The sequence below is a fragment of the Bubalus kerabau genome, chromosome 12 (genome assembly GCF_029407905.1).
Source record: "Bubalus kerabau isolate K-KA32 ecotype Philippines breed swamp buffalo chromosome 12, PCC_UOA_SB_1v2, whole genome shotgun sequence".
NCBI lineage: Eukaryota > Metazoa > Chordata > Mammalia > Artiodactyla > Bovidae > Bubalus > Bubalus kerabau.
Window position 1 is genome coordinate 31,476,621 of NC_073635.1, and position 18,460 is coordinate 31,495,080.

The 18,460-nt window shown below is 52.6% G+C and overlaps 1 protein-coding gene across 3 annotated transcripts in view; it reads left to right on the forward strand.

Annotated features, from left to right (window-relative positions):
• Positions 1-4,677: 4,677 nt before the first annotated feature.
• Positions 4,678-18,460, forward strand: part of SLC7A1 (solute carrier family 7 member 1) — a 63,191-nt gene continuing 49,408 nt past the window's right edge. For 2 of the 3 annotated variants that reach the window (XM_055542458.1, XM_055542459.1), the window contains exon 1: positions 4,678-5,027. The gene's annotated coding sequence lies outside the window, so the exon portion shown is untranslated. The remainder of the gene's footprint in view (positions 5,028-18,460) is intronic. The other variant, XM_055542460.1, reaches the window with a different exon arrangement.

Sequence of the window (18,460 nt, forward strand, 5' to 3'; positions counted from 1 at the left end):
AGTGGTGGGTGAGAAGTCCATACCGGGGAATAACTGGATGCCTTTGAGGTAGAATAATTTCCACCTGACTACTTTTAGCCACCATGATGTTCCCTCTTTTTTTTTTTTTTGGCATGTGAGATCTTAGTTCCCTGACCAGGGATCCAACCACGCCCCCTGCTGTGGCAGCGCGGTGGCGTCTTAACTGCTAGACCACCAGGCGAGTACCGCCATAATGGTCTTGGAATGAACTTTGTCTTTGCTATACGAACAACTAAGATCTGCTTTCATCTTTGCTTCTTTAAAGAAACCCCCAGCTAAGGCTCACCACCATGCAGGAATTATAAGAAGCATATTTAACAAGCATGATGCTATAGGCACCAGTCCATTAGAAGGGGTAAACAGTGGTCCAGTTGAACTGGTGCCGACCAGCTGAGGTTGAACCCTGCCTGTCAGGATGGCACCATCTCTATTCATCCAGCACCCAGCGCAAGATGATCAGACATCCCTCTAGGCCAGCAGGTCTCAAAGGAGGGAGGGCAATTTCTGCCTTCTAGGGGCTTTTTGCAACATTGAGGGACATTTTTGCTTGTGGAAGGGTGCAACTGGCGCCCAGTAGGTAGAGACCAAGGACTCTGTGGACATCCCTTCCATGCACAGAGTGACCCCCTGAAACACAGCTTTATTTGGCACAAAACATCAACAGTGGAGCACATGAGAGAGCCTGCTTGCAGTAATGTCCTTCTTCTGAGTTGCCCATGCTCTGGATTCTAGCAAAGCTCTTGCAGATGCGATTGCGGGCTAGTTCCTACCCGCGTGCCAACTTAGGGAGGATGTGGTGTTGGTGCACCGTGAAAAGCTATCTGTAAACACCAGTGCTCCTGTGGCTCCCCCTCCACCCTCCCTAGTGACTCCTCTTAGGAGTCAAAGAGTAAAACAAGTGCTGATAAAGTCATCCCTCTGGTATTTGCTTGTATCAGTGGAGCATGTGTTAGGTGAAAATCATTGATGAGTATACTAACAGTAATCAGTAGCCTTTATGGAGTCATATTATTATAAGCCAGGCACTTCACAGGGGGCTCTCATTATCTCAACTCTTTCAGCAGCTCCTTAGAGATCCCATTTTTCAAATGAGAAAACTGAGGCCCAGAGAGCCTCAGTTACCTGGTGCCAGTCCCACATATGCTCTGTCTCTACTGTGTGTGTTCTAGGCCACTGCACTATTGCCGTGATGGCCCAAGCTCTGAGCAGGGAAGTTCAGCACAAAAGGCAAACTCGGAGACCTAATCTTAAGACCGTGAGGTCACAGAAGCTCAAGGTAGGAAGGGATGTTGAGGGATATGGACAGAATGTTTAGAACCTGAAATGTCTTTGCATAGAGGTTGTCCTTTTGCTTGACAACGTTAGAAACATCTGGAATGTTAGTGTTAGTTGCTCAGTCGTGTTTGACTCTTTGCAACCCCATGGTCTGTAACCCTCGGACAGATCATTGTCATTCGTGAAACTGTTAGTCGCTCAGTTGTGTTCCACTCTTTGCAAACCCATGGACTGTAGCTGCCAGGCTCCTCTGTCCATGGGATTCTCCAGGCAAGAATACTGGAGTATAGTATAGCCATTTCCTTCTCCAGGGTATCATCTCGACCCACAGATCGAACCCAGGTCTCCTGCATTGGCAGGTGGATTCTTCACCACCTGAGCTAACAGGAAAGCCCCTGATGAAACATCCGGAGTATTAGGGTGAGCTGAGACCTCATTCTTTTTTTATCCTAATATAGCAGGAAAGCGTTATCTATGATGAGAGCTTTCAGAGTGCAGTCCCCACTGTGTCCAGGTTTGATTGAAAATGGTGTATCGCCACACCAAGTGGCACACCCTTTAAGAAATCCAAAGAACTGGATGGTTTTTGTCAAATCAAATTCCTGCAGGAATAAGCTAAGCCCCATGAATGATGGGTTTGATCCCTGGGTTAGGAATACACCCTGGAGAAGGGAATGGCTACCGACTCCAGTATTCTTGGCAGGAAAATCCCACGGACAGAGGAGCCTGGTGGGCTACAGTCCATGGGGCTGCAAAGAGTTGGACATGACTGAACAACTAACAGTTTCACAAATGACAATGATCTGTCGGGGGAGCAGTCTCCAGGTGCCACACAGAACCCCAGGGTTCACAGGTGGGGGCCTTACCTGGTTGAGGGGAAATGGAAGAGAATCAGAAACCTGGCTCCAGGGCTGGTGACACTTTCTTCGATTTCATATCTTCCAATGAGAAGGCGGAGGAAGGGACAGTAGAAGGGCAGAGGAAAAGAAGACGAGGTCGGGGGCTGCTTGAGTTGTTGACCCCCTCCTTTCACAGGTGATGCAGCCCAGGCTCATGGCCACGTCCAGCTGATGCCAGAGAGCTGTTGTGCCTACTGGCCTCTCTGCTCACAGTGGGGACACCAGCCTTCTGCAGTTGGACCTTGGTGTTCGTCCCCATCTAGGGCCAGCGCTCCTTGTGCTGGCAGCACAGCTATGACACCGCACTGTTAGAGACAAGGAGGCTTCGGAGGACCTTGACGGCTTTCCCACCTTCCACACTGGGCACACGGGACAAGAGGGAGGACAACAATTGTGGGGAAACACTGAAATCGCAACAGATTGCTAAATAACCCCAACGGGGGCATGGGTCTTCTGTGGTGAGGAGTTCAGCGCTGTCAGCGCCAGGGCCTGGCTGTGTGTGCCTCCCTGTGGTCCTGCGGTCTCGAGACTACGTGGCCTCCAAGCATAATCAGTCTTCTGCCGGTTCACATTTGTTCTTTCCTACCAGGGAGCTGCTAGCTAGAGGGCCTTGTCACATAGGGTCTCCTATAGCTTTTCTGAAGGCGAAGCCTGCTGGGTGGGACTGCTGAACTGGGCACATTGCCGAAAATCTCCTGGATTACGATGACCCATACATCCACCAGGGCCTGGAACACTTGATCTCAGAATTTACAAATACTAACTCTATGTTCCATGTCTGGGCCACACAAGCAGAGCATCTCTGCAATCCATCAAATTCTGTTTTACTTAAAACAAAAAAAAAAATACCACAATCTTATTTCAGGCACTAAGGGATAGTCTGCTAAGAACACAGGTTTATAAGCTCCAAACAGAGGTGAGATAGCATGCAGAAACCCCTACAGGAATGAAGTGGTAGAAGGTGAAAGTCGCTCAGTCATGTCCGATTCTTTGCAACCCCATGGACCATACAGTCCATGGAATTCTCCAGGCCAGAATACTGGAATGGGTAGCCATTCCCTCCTCCAGGGGATCTTCCCAACCCAGGGATCAAACCCAGGTCTCCTGCATTACAGGCAGATTCTTTACCAGCTGAGCCACAAGGGAAACGGTAGAATTCAGATTCAAATCCAGATCAAGGGCAAAGGCAAACCAGGCTTCTTTCTGTCTGTCTGTGTCAGTGTTAAGGAGACTCTGGGATTCAGGAAGGTGGGATTCAGACGGTGGGATTCTCCTCTGCACAGGAGACCTCCTTAATGCAACTTGAGAGCATCACGTCACCAACAGACAGTTCCAATTGAAACGTACTGTTTTAAAACAACGCCTATGCAGTCACTCACTATGATTTGAGCATTATTCCAAGTGGGAAAGTGAAAGTGTTAGTTCCTCAGTTCTGTCCGACTCTTTGCGACCCCATGGACTGTAGCCTGCCAGGCTCCTCTGTCCATGGAATTCTCTAGCCCTGTGCAAAGTGCCTTGCAAATACTAACCTATTTTTATGCATTCATGAAAACATTTCTGAAGCTGGCACCCTGCAGTTACATGCTTTATAAATGGCTAGTAATAGTGTATGGCACTCTGTGCCAATATTGCTCTGTGACAATGAGCCCCCATTACTGACCAAGGACATTTGTTGGGGGTGGGGGGCAGGCGGGTAGGAAGTGTGGAGAGTATTTAAAGGTCGTGGACACCACGCTATGGTTTTTCCTTCTTTCCTACAAAGTTAGGAGGCCGGGAGGATTAATTTATGACCTACTTACCTCTTTCATGTCAAAGGTTACTGGAGTTCTAGAGATCGTGGTTCTTGCTTGGGTTTTTGGAGCAAAGAGGAAGCCTGCGAGGTGAGCGCGGGGGTAATTCGGTCTCTGCTACCTCCCTCCGGGGGACAGCAGGTGCGGAAGTAACCGCGGTGACATGCCTGCAAAGGCAGGCGCTAGTCCCGCCGCCGGGGCACAGGCGCACTCGGGCTTTCTGGTCCTTCCTGACAAGGGGCGAGGATGTGATATTTATTAAAAATAGGCAATAGTCATAAATATTCCGATGACAAAGAAAAGATTTACAATAATACTTAAAAAAAAACCCAAAACACCTTCTCGTGTCTCCCCAATATTTTCATTTAAGAGGAGGCAAACTGGCCGAGAGCGTGGTGTCTGTCCGCTCGCTGGGGCCCGTGATCGGGGGTGGACAGTCCGGGGGTGCGCGGTTTGGGGGGGTGGGTGTCGCACCAGCTTGGTCCACGCTGGGGTTGGGGCGGGGCTGCGGGTAGGGGCGGGCGACAGCCGCAGCGTCTGCAAGCGCCGCCCACGGCGGGGGAATCCCAGGCCGGGGCCCCGGGCGAGAAGCAGCCGAGCCCCGCCCCGTGCCCCGCCCCCACCGCGGTCGGCCCGGGGAGCCGCGGCCGCGCCGCGCTGCCATTGGTGCCCGGCGGTGACGCGGGCCCGCTGGCCCGGGCGGCGGGCGGCGGGCGCCGGGGAGGGCGGGCGCGGGGCGCGGCTGATGAAACCCGCGCGCCGGATGCCTCCCGCCCTCCACACTTCATTCACTCCGCGCGGGCAGGTGTGAGCCGCGGGTCCCCTGCTAGCGGAGCGCGGGACCACCAGCTGTCGCCTACCCCAGCCCCCAAAACCGCGCGCTGCGACTCCACCAGATCATCCGGCAGTCCCACCGATCCTCGGCCGACCGTCCGTCCAGTCCAGCTGCGCCTCCGTCCGACCGAGCGTCCATCAGTCCAGCCCTGGCTAGGGCGTCTGTCCAGCGACGGTCCTGCCCGCATCCTGCCTCCCTGCCGGTTCGGTGAGTGCCCGGCCTGCCGAGTCTGGGTCACCTTCGTAGGGTGGGGTGGGGGGGTGATCCCGGCGCTGAGTTGGGCCGCGGCAGGGCAGCGCAGGGTCCGCGCGCGCGGGGGGTCGGGGGGGTGGCGCTGGCATTCTCTGGGTGGGCGCGCGGGCCGGGCTGGCAGGCGGGCGGGCGGTGCGCGCGGCCGGTGCCCGTGCGGCTGTTTCAGATACGGAGTCCATTTTGCTTCCCTGAAGACGCGGCGTGGTGCATGATGCAACACCCCGTGAGTAAGCGTGGGCGCCCTGGCGCCTCGGGGTGGGTGCCACGCGTGCCCTGCCTGGCACTGGGCTCCGGGACGCACCGGTGGTCACGGGGCCGGAGCGGGTGGGTGGGCGCGCACAGGACTCGGCGGGCATCCGGGAGACCTTCCCTTACATGGCGCACAACGGAGCACCCCACCCCGCCACGAGGTCCGCGACGTGTCATCGGCCGCGCGTCCGGAGCCAGCCCCGGGGGGGACGCGGGGTGGTCCCGCGGCAGGTGGCCGGTTGGTGACGGCGCTGCGTACCCCGTGCGCTGGCCGCGGCGCCCACCTCTATTCCTCCCTGGAACCCCTGGAAGTTCCCCGGCCCGCCTCCACCTCTTACCCAGTCCTCCACGGGGGGTTACTCAGGGAAAGTTCCCACCCCATCCCCCCACCCCCGCACCGGGTGGGCTTCCTTGTGACCCGAACTGGCCTCTCCGGCCGGTGATCACGGCTCCCGTATGGTTTTTTTTCTGGTGGGAGGAAGTTCCGGCTTCACCGAGAAGACCTAATCTCCGTGTGTTCCTTTCTACGTAGTAGAAAACTTCCCAGGCCAGGCGGTCGGCGGTCATCCTGAGACCTGTGTGTACACAGCAGCAGCGCGCTGTAGTACTACTACCGCCGCGTGCCCTGTTCGCTCGTCTTACCCCTTTTCCGTGGCTCTGAGAACCCGAGGGGAGAGGTGCTTGACCTGTGTGATTAGGACAGCCAGGCAAGTGCCCCTGGAAGAAACCACACTGCCCAGCACCCACCCTGAGGCTCTCAGGTGTAAGCTGGAGTAGATTTTATTCCAGACTCTTCGACAGAGGAGGGGGCCAGGGTTTCCATTTGAGGTGTATTTCCCTAAATGAGCTCTTAAACTTGTGACTGGGGAGAACTGTGTTTTGGCCTCTGGCAGAGCTTCCTCATTGTGCTTAATTTGAATTGCAAATTTATGTGGGATTTATCTTAACAGTTTCTTGCCACTTGTGTGTGGTTCTGATATTAGGAAACCATGATACATTTATCCCCCCCCCCGACATTTTTAGTTGATCTCAGTGGAAATTATTATTTTTACACTGAACACACCCCTCTGTCATTAAAACGAAAGGCCTTTAAGTCCCACAGTCAGAATAGAAACTTAGGGGGACAAAGTAAACAATGGATTCAAAGAGTTTTGAAAGGTTTTAGCATATTAAGATCATGTTTAATTATTGGAGATAAAATTTAAAGCGTGCCAGAGGAGTTTTCACTTGAACAGGACGAGCATGAATAGAGATCAGAAATGTACTCTCGGTTGTTTAAATCTGGATTGAGCCACATGGATGCTCTTATGCATATAATTATTTGCTTTAAAGGAAAACAGGGCTTGAAACATGAGATTGCTGACCTTGGGGAGCTTGCTTTTTAAGACACATGTTAATTATATCTGGTAGAAGCTTTCATTCTTTGATGGAATTAAACACATGTCTACTGACTGTTCTAGTCTGTAGTTTCTTGTCTACTCAGGCCAATAAAAATATGTAATTATGTTGGAGGGCCCTGCCTTGTGTCTAATTAAATTAATCCCTTTCATTATTAACCATGTATTTGGAGGTATTGGTCCGTTAATCCCAGGGAGGAATTTGAAGCTGGAATAAGTGTGTCCTTGTTTGGGGAAGAAACATTTTCCTCTGACCCTGGAGTTGTCTGGACTTCCCCGGTGGCTCAGACAGTAAAGAATCTGCTGGCCAATAAGGAGACACAGGTTTGATCCCTGGATTGGGAAGATCCCCTGGAGAAGGCAATGGCAACCCGCTCCAGGATTCTTGCCTAGGAAATACCATGGGCAGAGTGGCCTGGCAGGCTACAGTCCATGGAGTCTCAAAGAGTCAGACACGAACGAGGGAGTAACACTTTGACTGGAGTTATCTGGGCCATAGGCATCTTCTGAGATGGCCATTTTTCCACCTGGAGTGCATCTGCAGATGGGCCCGCCCCCATCTGCTCCAGCTGAGGGCAGGCCCCTGGGACGGGAGGACTTGACTTTTTTTCTCAGGGACGGAGAGTGGGCAGCCTCTGGGCAGCTGTCCCAGAGGGCAAGGGTCCCTTTAGACCCGGTGTGGAGAAGAGATGGGGAAGGGGCGGGCACAGAGGCGGGCAGGCCAGCACAGAGGCTGGTAGTCAGGTCTGGGAAAGAACCGCAAGTCGAGCTTCTTTCTGCGCAAGCGAGAGTGACCGTGTGTCGCTTCTGTGCAGGCTGGATGGTGGCAGCGTGGACAGGGTGGAACTGGTAGAAACGTGACTGGTTGAGCTCTGCGCCATCTGTAGGCTGGTGTCCTCGCTCCCTCTGTGGTTTTAAAGGAAGAATCCAGGTGAGGCCGGAGAGGTGGGTCCCAGGAGAGCGGAGCCACCGTCCTGGTGAGGTCAGGAAGAGCGCGTTGGGAAGGACTTTGTAACAGGCACAGCTGGCTTTTCTCAGACCCTTGCATGCTCACAGACAGGACTGAGCCCCACCTGCCCTGTTGCAGTCGTATGTGGTGCCCCGGCCTCCTGCGCCCTCCAGAGGGCTCCCAGGCTGTGGTTAGTTGGTCGGCCCCGCAGCGGGACAGCAGCCATGGGGTGGGCCTGCTTTTTCATTCCTGGTCTTCAGGACACCTGCCTTCCAGGGGTTTCTTGGGCTTGAGGCCGCTGGCCCTGGGCTTCAGGCTGAAGTTGTATCCACCCCCAGGGTTTTAGGTCACTTCCAGTGGGAGGAGAAGAGTAGCCTTTTTGGCGGCAGGTTATCAGCCCTGTAGTGACTTCAGCGGCTTCTCTTTCTCTGTATTCTGGTATTCCCCCCAAATTCCAAAGCAGCTTTGACACCAGCCACCCCGACACTTGTGCAAAGTGAGTCACAGCCTACCATGGGGGTTCAGTGCGTTCTGTGAAGCTGCTGAAAGGACGGGCAGCACGTGGTGAAAGGACCAGGTGGGCTGCTGTCCTCATTTCCCTGCAAAGGCGTCATAATTCGCTCATCCAGGGGACACAGGCCACATGTTGGAATAGATTCTGACCTGAGATCCCCCATCATGCCCCACACGTGTCTGTCACTTGGCTTTTCCTCTGGTTGTTATCACTAGCAGGGGAGGAGGGGGCACCGCCAAGTGGTAGATTTGGGGAAGAGACCCACGTCAGTGTGGAGTTCGAAGGCTTTACAGCTTCAGTGCAGCCTCAGATCATTGCCCTGAAGTGAGGATGCTGCTTCCAGGAGCTGGGGGCCGTGGTCCATTGCCAAGAACGGGGCCCCTGAGGCCCCTGCGGCCAGCATCTGTGTGCAGCCTCTGGAAGGTCCTGTGGATGGTCCAGCCCCTGCAAACGCGTGAAGCCTCCCTCTCAGCCTTGTAATGATGCAGTGACTCCTCTGGGTAAATACCAAAAGACCGGCGTGCCGGATTGAGTGTGCCTGTGTGCTTAGTTGCTCGGTCGTGGCCGACTCTTTTGCAACCATTTGGACTGTAGCCCACCAGGCTCCTCTGTCATTGGGATTATCCAGGCAAGAATATTGGAGTGGGTTACCATTCCGTCCTCCGGGGATCTTCCCGACCCAGGATCGAACCCGTATCTCCTTCATTGACAGGCAGATTCTTTACCATCTGAGCCACCAGGGAAGCCCAATAAAGGTACTAAGTCAACACATTTAGTGTCTTTCATGAAATAAGTTCTTTCCTCTGCCAGCCTCCTGATAAGCGCAACCAGAAGTCAAGCTCCAGAAAGGCTTCACAGGCTCCCGAGAGGGTAGGTTTAAACAGAGGAGGAAGAAATGAGGTCCTGCGTTAGCAGGACAGTGTGGATTTCCACCCTGTCTCCCTTTTCCTGGAATCACCTTTCCCCTCTGGACGCAGTTGTGTCCTTAACACTCTGTCTTCCTGCCCTAGAGCTTTCTTTCAAATATCTATGCAGATAAGATTCCTGTGTAGGAGAACCAAGTGCTTTCCTACTTATGTAGGAGTAGAGGCTGCTGCGCACGTGCTGGGCACACAGCGGGCTCTGCCTCGAGACCCGCTTACGGTGCCAACCCCGGGCGGCCCCCCACCCCTGCTCTCCTCACGGCCCCCCTCCCCAGAGTGGGCTCCACTTATCTCTAAAATGCCTTTTTCTAAGATGTTTCTCAGAGCCACATTTAAATTCTTTTCTGTATTGCCTGCAGAGTAATTGACTTCTAGTACCCACTGTGTAGGGTTGAGGGGATTTAAATGAGGCCGTAATCCAGGTTATGCACCTCACATAACTCTGACCCACACCAAGTGCTTCATGTAAATATTCGCTATTATATTGGAGAGAAAGCTCAGTTCTTTGATTTCAGCATGGAGAAAAACAAAATCTGCAACAGCTTTGTTTTGCTCGCGCACTTTCCCGAGATGTTAACGTGTAGTCCCTTCTCCTTGGAGCTGGGTCTGCGCTTCAGGGGGTGGTGTAGGGCCTGGTGTCAGGGAGGCCGGTTCTGCAGATCTCAGATCCACGACCTTGGGTTTGAATCCTCCTCATATCTCAGGGTGGCTTCCCTGGTGGTTCAGATGGTAAAGAATCTGCCTTCAATGCAGGAGACATGGGTTCAATCCCTGGTTGGGGAAGATCCCCTGGAGAAGAAAATGGCAACCCACTCCAGTATTCTTGACTGGAGAACCCCCTGGACAGAGGAGACTGGCGGGCTACAGTCCACGGGGTCACAAAGAGTCAGACACGACTGATGAACACTTCCACTTTTTTTCCACGCCTCTGGGAGGCAGAACTCCCGGCCCCGCTCTCAGTGTTTGCCTGCCTGTGTCTGTGTGCGCGTGCCTATATGTGTGTGTGAGTGAGAAAGGCTGTGCACGTGTGTCTGTTTGGAAGGTGTTCACCCTCATCCATCACAATCCCAGACATTTTGTCCAACTTACCCTGAGGGCTTTGGGGTTAAAAACTTGGGCCATGTCTGTTTCCCACCGTTTGTCCTCCTTCCTGGAGGGGTGATGTAGATCCTTGAGAAGGGTGGGGTGGGGTGGGGTGGGGTGGGTGGCGGGCCATCACTGGGGATGCTGGCGAGGGGAAAGGAGGGACCGCGGTCTGACTGGTGTTTCATCACATGGTTGTCACCGTCGTCTTCCCGCCCGTGAAGATGCTTGTGCCGACCTTTTCAGGTTGGCACGGAAACGCTCTCTTTCTCTGAATCTTTTTATCTGCCCAAATCTTTTTATTTGCCATTAACCAAAGTCTCTTAGACCAAGTAGGAAGGAAGGGAGAGGCCCTGGGGCTAAGACTCAGACTACAAGCCCTTGTGAGCGCTCACCGTGGGCTCCGCGCTTTCTGTGTTTTTTTATTTAATCCTCACAGCCACCCAGTGAGGTCAGTCCTGCTGTTTGGCTGATGGGGAGAGGGCCTGGAGAAGGGATGCAAGTTGTTAATGGGCACAGAGGTGGGTTGTAAGCGGCAGAGCGTGGATTTGCCCCTGGGACCTAGCCACAGGGTCCTGACACCGAATGTGCCCAGGGCCGTGGGCATCACCCCATGTCTGGGGCTGCAGCCGTCTCGGGGCTGTGGTTTGGCATCCGTGTGTGCGCGGGCCTGAGGTGGGCCCTGAGATAAGCACATGGACCTGGAGATGCGAGGCCCCCCGGGCTCTCTGGGTTCCGAGTAAGTCCTGGAGGTGCAGGAGCCAGCTGTCCCACCGCTGTGGGGCGGCCCGCGTTATTTCTCTATCTGCCCCTGCGTCTTTGGAGTGCAGCCCTCTTCTCTTTGAGCCCTGGCTCCTGGTGCAGCTGGAGCTCTGGAGTCCTGGGACAGCTGTGCTGGCCAGTGGTCAGACCTGGCGCTGGCACGTGTGTGACACAGGCTGGGCCGCATTCTTTCTGGGTCAGCAGCAGTCTGGCGTTGGCATCACCAGAGCTGGCTGGACGTGGGGCTTCTGGCCAGGCCCCGGGGAGCCCTGCTTCTCTGGTCTGCATCAGTCCTCTCTGCTCCCCCTCCAGCTCTGCTGGGGTGGGGGGCTCTCTGCAGGGGCTCTGATTTGCAGGGAAGCGTGGTTTCCCTCCTGGTTCTGCCCCTGCCTTCTCAAGGCCGGTGGCAGTGGTCCTTGGGCCCAGATCTTTACTTCAGTAGTGTGGGAGGTGAGGCGGGGTCTCCTTCCTTGTGAGATGCTTCTTTGACACCCTCAGAACGCTGGGGACGGGGGCTGTCTGAGCCAGGGTAGCAGCAGGGCGCGTCTTTCCTGGAGAGACTGGGCCCCAGTGGCCGGGACCTTGGTCTTGCCGTGAGGCCTGGAGTGCTGCCTGCCTCTCTCCTCTCTTCTTTTACCTTTCAACTTTTCATGAATAATACTTCTGACTTAAAGAAAAAGTTGCAGGAGTTACAGGAGCTCCTCAGTTTTTTCAAATCACCTGTTGCTTATATTTTATTCCTTTTTTCTGTTTATCTGTCAATCAGTTAATCTACACACACACATATATGTATTTTTTCCTGAACCCTTTGAGAATAAGTCGAAGACATCATGTCATTTGATTTACTCCCCTGCAAGCTTCAGTGTGTTTCCTAGTAAGGTTATTCTCGTTCTCTTACATGAGCACAGTACGACATCAAAACCAGGAAATTTAACGTTATGACATTGTCATCTCATCCACAGTCAACTTTCCGTTGTTCAAATAATGTCCCTTCCATGTGCGCATAGGTAGCTTGTTTCTTTCTGTTCCCTTTTTCGGGAGAGGCTTTTTCAATGGAACTGTGGTCTAACTTTCTCTTATAAGCCTCTTTAAGGAAAAAATGTTTCTAAAAGTTAGAATGCATTATTGTGAAGAACTGGGAAACTACAGAAAAGTAAAAGAAGGAGGAGATGAGGAGGCCGAGCGCCTGGCAGGTTAGTGGGCTCGCGGGAAGGTGGATGGTTGGAAGTCTTCAGCTCAGGGCGACCTGATCCCTCAGACCTGCACCCCGAACACGCAGGGCTGGAGCCCCAAGCAGAGACTTGGGGCCCTGGGGCAGCAGGCACCCTGTCTGGAGCTGAAGCTTTCACGCCCCTGCCCACCCCCTGGCCGGTTGCCCACCTGAACAGGCAGTTAACCCCCTTGGGGTGGGGAAGGGTGGAGATCATTATTAAATACCCAGAACTTGTTCACGACTTGAAAAGAAATGTTGCAGGCCCTCTCTTGTCTGCCTGTGCAGCCCTGACTCCCCAGACTCAGCAGAGGGTAGGGGCATGGGCCTGTAGGAGAGGCTAGTGGAGAGAGAAAAGGGGACACCCTAAACTGTGCATCCTAGTCTTTGCTGAGGTTCCCGGGGAAGGTTCCAAACTGCTGGATGAGGCGTGGATCTCGCCCGTGCGTTTCGGTTATCGCAGACGTCCCCTTGATCATCACCAGCAACGCCCCCAGGGCTCCACTCTGCCGGCTTAGAAGACCTCTTTACTGGGTGGGGCTGGTTTCTTAGGACCTGGCTCCCCGGCGTTTGTGCCTCAGTTTCCCTGGGCTGTGAAATCCACACTGTGTGAGAAAGGGCCTCTGAAGGCCACGATCAAAAGCCTCGAGTATTTTTCCAATGTTTGTTTTTTCTTCTCCCGCACCAGACCCTCTCCTTGAAGGAGGTGGCCTGGAGAGGGGCTGCGGTGGGCAGCCGCCCAGACTCTGCACGCCCCGCTGGGGCCGCGGAACTCCTAACCTGGACGGGCCAGGGCCGGAGGCTGCTCTTCAAAGGAACCCTTTGAAGTGCAAACATTTCCTTTCCTGAAAAGAAGGGAAATTGAAATGAAAACGTATTGTTCTGTGCAGACAATGTTCTCTTGGATCAAAGAGGGAGTAGGGCTTATAAAAAAGGGAGATTCACGAGTTGGGCCTTACTGTGGCCCACGGGGAAGCCGTGACCGTGTACTTGACCTCCATCCGTGATTGGTAAGGTTGTATAGCCTCCTTTTCCCCCTTTAAGGTCCTAAATCTGGGTCTAACATGCTGTGTTTAGCTGCGTCTCTTGTTTGTGTTTTTATCGTGAGGTCAGTGAGCGTTTGAAAATATCTTTGGGTAAATTATGACACTGTCCATATGGAATATTATGTAGTCAATAAAAGTGGTGTTTTCAGGGAACATCTGATCTTATGGGAAAAACTTTACTGCTAAAAGTGAAAAATGTGGATTCAATTTTTCATAATCAGTGTTATCTCAACGAGATGCCTGTATTTGTACAGAAAAAAAACACTTAAAAATCAGGCTTTGTTTTGTTCACTGCTGGGCATGTAGCCCCTGAACGAGTGCTTAGCAAATGTTTGTTGAAAGAATTATTTTTCTAATTGGTGAAATAGCAGTACAGTTTAAAGTGGAGCGAAGGTGGGGGAGGGGGATGTCTTTAAATGGATAACCAACAAGGACCTAGTGTACAGCACAGGAAACTCTGGTCAATATTATGTGGCAGCCTGGATGGGAGCAGAGTTTTGAGAAGGATGGGTACGTGTATGACTGTCGACCTGGAGCTATCACAGCATTGTTAATCAGCTATACCCCAATATAAGATAAAAAGTTAACAAATAAACTATGCTAAGATAGAAAAAAAGGAGGGGTGCCTTTGAGCTATGTAGTAACACTTTGGTGAGTGGAAAGAACGAGAAATTATTCTAAATTTAATTTTAAATTATTTTTAATTAACTCTGCCCTGGCATCTGGATTTGGGGTTTATTTGGGGCTTTTTTGGTACAGACATGTACCACCTTTTGTGCTTACCAAAGCACAACCGTCCTGTGACGTTTCTGTTCTGGGAATAATCAGGTCTTGTTGCAAGAAGGGGTTTTCCTGGGTCTGGCCACTAGGCTTCTTCACAGATGGGGCAAGGTGACAGCCTCTCACGTGCTCTGTGTCTGAGGCTCTTTGCACCGGCCTGATCTGTCCTGTTGTTGGGAACTTTGCTTGACTTGCCAGAAGCGTCTCATCTTCGAGCATCAGTGCTATCAAGCTACACTAGTAGGCTGTCCACCGCCGTGTTTCTGACTTAGAAAGTCCTTTAATAACGCAGCATCTCATTCCAGAGGTCGGCTTGGAGGAACGACCCTGGTCTCAGGGATTGCATGTTACAGCCGCCTGAGCCTGCTCCGGTGAGGGCATTTCGTTCCTCCTTCCAAAGGATGCCGGCACTTGGGTTTCAGAGTCCGGTCCACACAGGGCTCTGGAGGCCCCTGGGGAAGGCATCCTTAGGGCTGGGGAAAGGCTGCTGGGGCCCGTGGCTGGGTGCTCCTGAGGGTGGTGGCCATCTGTTCTTTGGCTTCAGTCTCTAAGAGGAGATAAGCTGGCACGGCTCAGGTGCACACCCGGGGACACGCATGTTTATATAGAGATGAAGACGAACCTTCCCCTGCACAGCACGTGTTCTTGGACCTGCGTGTGCTCTGAGAATTCTTACTCTTCTCTGTGACCTTACAGACAGCCCTGAGGGTGACTCGAAGTTTGCAGAGAGAGCTGGGCCTGGGAGGAATTCTCTGTCCACACTGGTTTGGACAAAGACAGTGTGAGGGTAAAAAGGTTTCTTTTTGTGGTGACTGGGGTTTTCTGACTGAAGTGGACATTATTCTGTGTGAGGACTCCCCAGAAAGCAGACAGGGGCACAAGGCAGGATCTGTGTGCATTCCCGGGGTGGTTTGTGCTGATGCAGACATGGGTCGCTCTGTCCTAAGCTGACCCCACACACTGGCGTTTTGAAGGTGGCCTGGCTGGGCTGTGTGATTTTTTTTTTTCCAGGGGTGGCCCAAACATTTGTTAATTTCAACACTTTGACTTTTATTCAGTGTGATTTGAGGAAGAGCCCATCTGAAAGGTGAGCCTTTTCTTTCAGAGTTGAGGATTTGTGGGAAGAAGAGTAAGAAAAGACACTCTTCTTGGAGACATTAAGTTTTGGACTCTGAGGTCTGATGGATTAAAATTGAGCAGGGCGTTGAAAACACAATATTAGCAATAGCAATCATACCATTAAAGTGTTCTTCTTGAAAAGGTTGAATGGATTTTGTTCTCTTGCTTGAGAAGTGTTTGAATTTTTTTGCTAAAAAAATTAGTATTCTGTAACTTACAAATCTGTATATGTAATTTATTGTTGTAATTCTTCAAATAACTCTAAATCAAGGGAATTGATTGTATGGAACAAAAGCACAGTGACAAGAGAACTGGAACAGGATAAACTGCCTAGGTTATTGAAACAGTGTACAAATATCTGTCCTTGTTTCTTGTAACTCATTTTACTTACTTTGCATCTCACCAAATTTAAGGATTGAGAGTGCTAATTTATAGTCTTATTAAAATTCATTTATAAGTTACAAATATCATCACCACTGTTGTTACTATTTGAGAAGAATCCTCAGGAACTTGATTTTATGCTGTTATATATGTTATTATTACGTGAAATAGATAATCTGTAATTGTAATCACATAACATATCTCCCGGGGACTTCCCAGGTGTTGCTAGTGGTAAAGAACCTACCTGCCAGTGTAGGAGAGGTAAGAGATGTGGGTTTGATCCCTGGGTTGGGAAGATCCCCCTGGAGGAGGAAATGGCAACCCACTCCAGTGTTCATGCCTGGAGAATTCCATGGACAGAGGAGCCTGGTGGGCTACAGTTCATGTGATTGCCAAAAGAGTCAGACACTACGGAAGCAACTTGGCAAGCATGCATACAATGTGTCCCCCATAAATCTATCACTTCAAATTTTTAGCAGCAAGTTTGGTCTTTGTAGAAAAAACTTTTGTTGGGAGACGTTTCTTTCTCCCTTGAGGGCAGTCTTAGGAGATTTTAGGCAAGAACATTCCCCAATTCTGTGAGTAATCTGTACTGAAGTGGGAAGAGCATCTTGTGAGTGTCAGAGTTTGATGCACACAGAATTTTGGAAAATTATTGGATCCAATTTGCACTAGGATTCAGTCCTCATCCTTGAAAGACTCTTAGGTCTGTGGTCTGATGAGTTCTGGCGAGAGCTCAGCCACCATGAACTTGCCTACAGCTCCCAGAATCGCCTGGAGAGCCTCTGGGTGGCGGGAGATTTTGGAGCCTCCTGGGGGCTGCTGGCTCAGCGCCCTCACCCCCTGGCAGGGTCTCCCTTTCCAGCAAGGTGTATGGCTGTGCACAGGCCAGAAACACTGTCTTGCCCGGGTGAGGCGCTGGCACCCAGGATGGAGGGAGAGCTCTGAGGCTCTGCAGGAGGAAGCAGCATGGTCCCCAGTTCCAGCGAGTCATGGTGCAGGGACTTCTCCTAGAACCGCCCTCCCCCCCGGACTGCCTTGAGCCAGCAGGGCTCCACGGCTCACTTTAACATGCGTGTGGCCCGTGGGCTTCATCCCGCTCCATGCAGACTCTCTTAGTGTCTGGACCTGCAGAGTGTACACTAATAAAAATAGAAATTTAAACCGAGGGGGCAGGCCTCACCATGCCTGGGCAGATGGTGCACAGAACAGGAGACCCACGTTGCCTTGTGCCACGTGGCCTCTTCTTTGCTACAGTTCGCCTTCCACCCATAACTGAAACTCATGTGTTGGTGCAGGCTGGGCAGATGTGGCCGCAGGGGCGACGTCAGGATGGAGAAAAGGAATACAGGTGCATTAAGTGTGTAAGTTTGCATGAGATCCCAGGGCCTTTCACATCCTGAAGTCAGCCCTCCAGCTCTCCAGTGTCTCAGATGCCTGCACACAGACCCCGGGATCTCCCAGGCCTGCAGGTCTGCATCTGAAGGCCAGGGGCAGAGTTCCTAGCAACTCCCCGTCCTCTCGGGTCACTGGCATCTGTCAAACTCCCGGCAGCTGTACCTCGTCAAGGAGACCTCAGCGGTGCTTGGACCACAGTCCCCTGAGGCCAGGCTCTGGCACCCGGAGTGGAGCGTGGTGTGGAGCAGACACTCAAAAGATGTCCTTTCAGGAACCCAAGCGCTTGCTGTTCCTGGACCGTTTATTTGGGCGCCCTTGTGATGGGAGGGGCCAGGGCCCATTCATCTCTGACCGGCCTGGTTATCTGTTTGCCGCCAACAGCAGAGAGGAAGCTGTGAGTCAGGCTGCAGGGGTGGAGCTCCAGCCGGGGAGAGGCCCTGGGAGGGGACAGGATGGCCTGGAAAGAGTCGCAAGAACTCCATGTGTGGGCCCGCTGGCAGCTCCCTGCCTCAGTTTCCCCATGTGGAGAATGGGGACAGTAATAGCCCCCACGTTGCAGGCTGTGCTAAGGATTCAGGATGTAAAATGAGTTTAGAACATTGCCTGGTGTTCATGCCTGTGAGCTCTAGGTCAGGTTGGTGTGCAGAGGGTTAGTCTTCAGGAGGTTTCTGTCCAGAGAAGAGCCCATCCCAGGGGTGGCGATGGAAGAGGTGATGGAGGAGGCATGGACTGGTATGTAGGGTATCCCTGGAGGCTGCGGTGGGGCTAAGGAGAGGCTGCCCCTTGTTCTCTCCTAGTTGGGGGTTCTTAATGGAAGAGGAGCTATCAGGACCTTTTGTTATGGGTCCGGTGTTGCTGGACCTGGGGCGGGCCAGGAAGCATGGTGTTAGGGCCCCCTGCTCCTGAGACCTCAGCCCAGGACGCCACTTGGAGAGGTGGGGCGTAGGCCCGGGTGGGCGTGCAGGTGCGAAGCCCCTGCAGTTTCCTTCCGTCGGCCTTGGAGGAAGTTTCCGGAACGGACTGGTGCTCAGGTGTGGGTCCATCCTCCCCCGGCAGCCCTGAGGCCCCAGGGGTGTGGCCTTGGTCACTGGCCTTTGAATGGTCAGGGGGAGCTTGGCTGTCTTTGACAACCGTCCAGGTGGGAGCTTCTTGCCCGGTGCATGGATTTGTGTTGGGGGATGAAAGGCAAGCTTGGCCACCAAGCAGATCAGCTTCTTCTCAGCAAGCTTTAAAGGCAGCCTGTTTCCTCACTGCACGTGCTGTGGAGATGCTCTACTGGAATAATTCTTCAGTCTAAATGTTCCCCCCCTCCTGGGGAGATAGCAAGGGGCACAGTGGTGGAAGTGGAGTATTGTTACATTCAGTTGTAGTCGGGTTTTATTTTTGCTTTATTATCTGGCTCATTAATCCATGTGTTCATTGGAAGGCTAAATTGTACATAGAAACATCATTGATGTTTTTTCTTTAAAATTTGGAACTTGTGATCACTTCTGTAAAGAACCATGAGCCAGGACCGGATGTTCTTGGAGGGCTGTGGACGGCAGTGTCTGTGGCAGGGTCTGGTGGGGGTCGAGGTG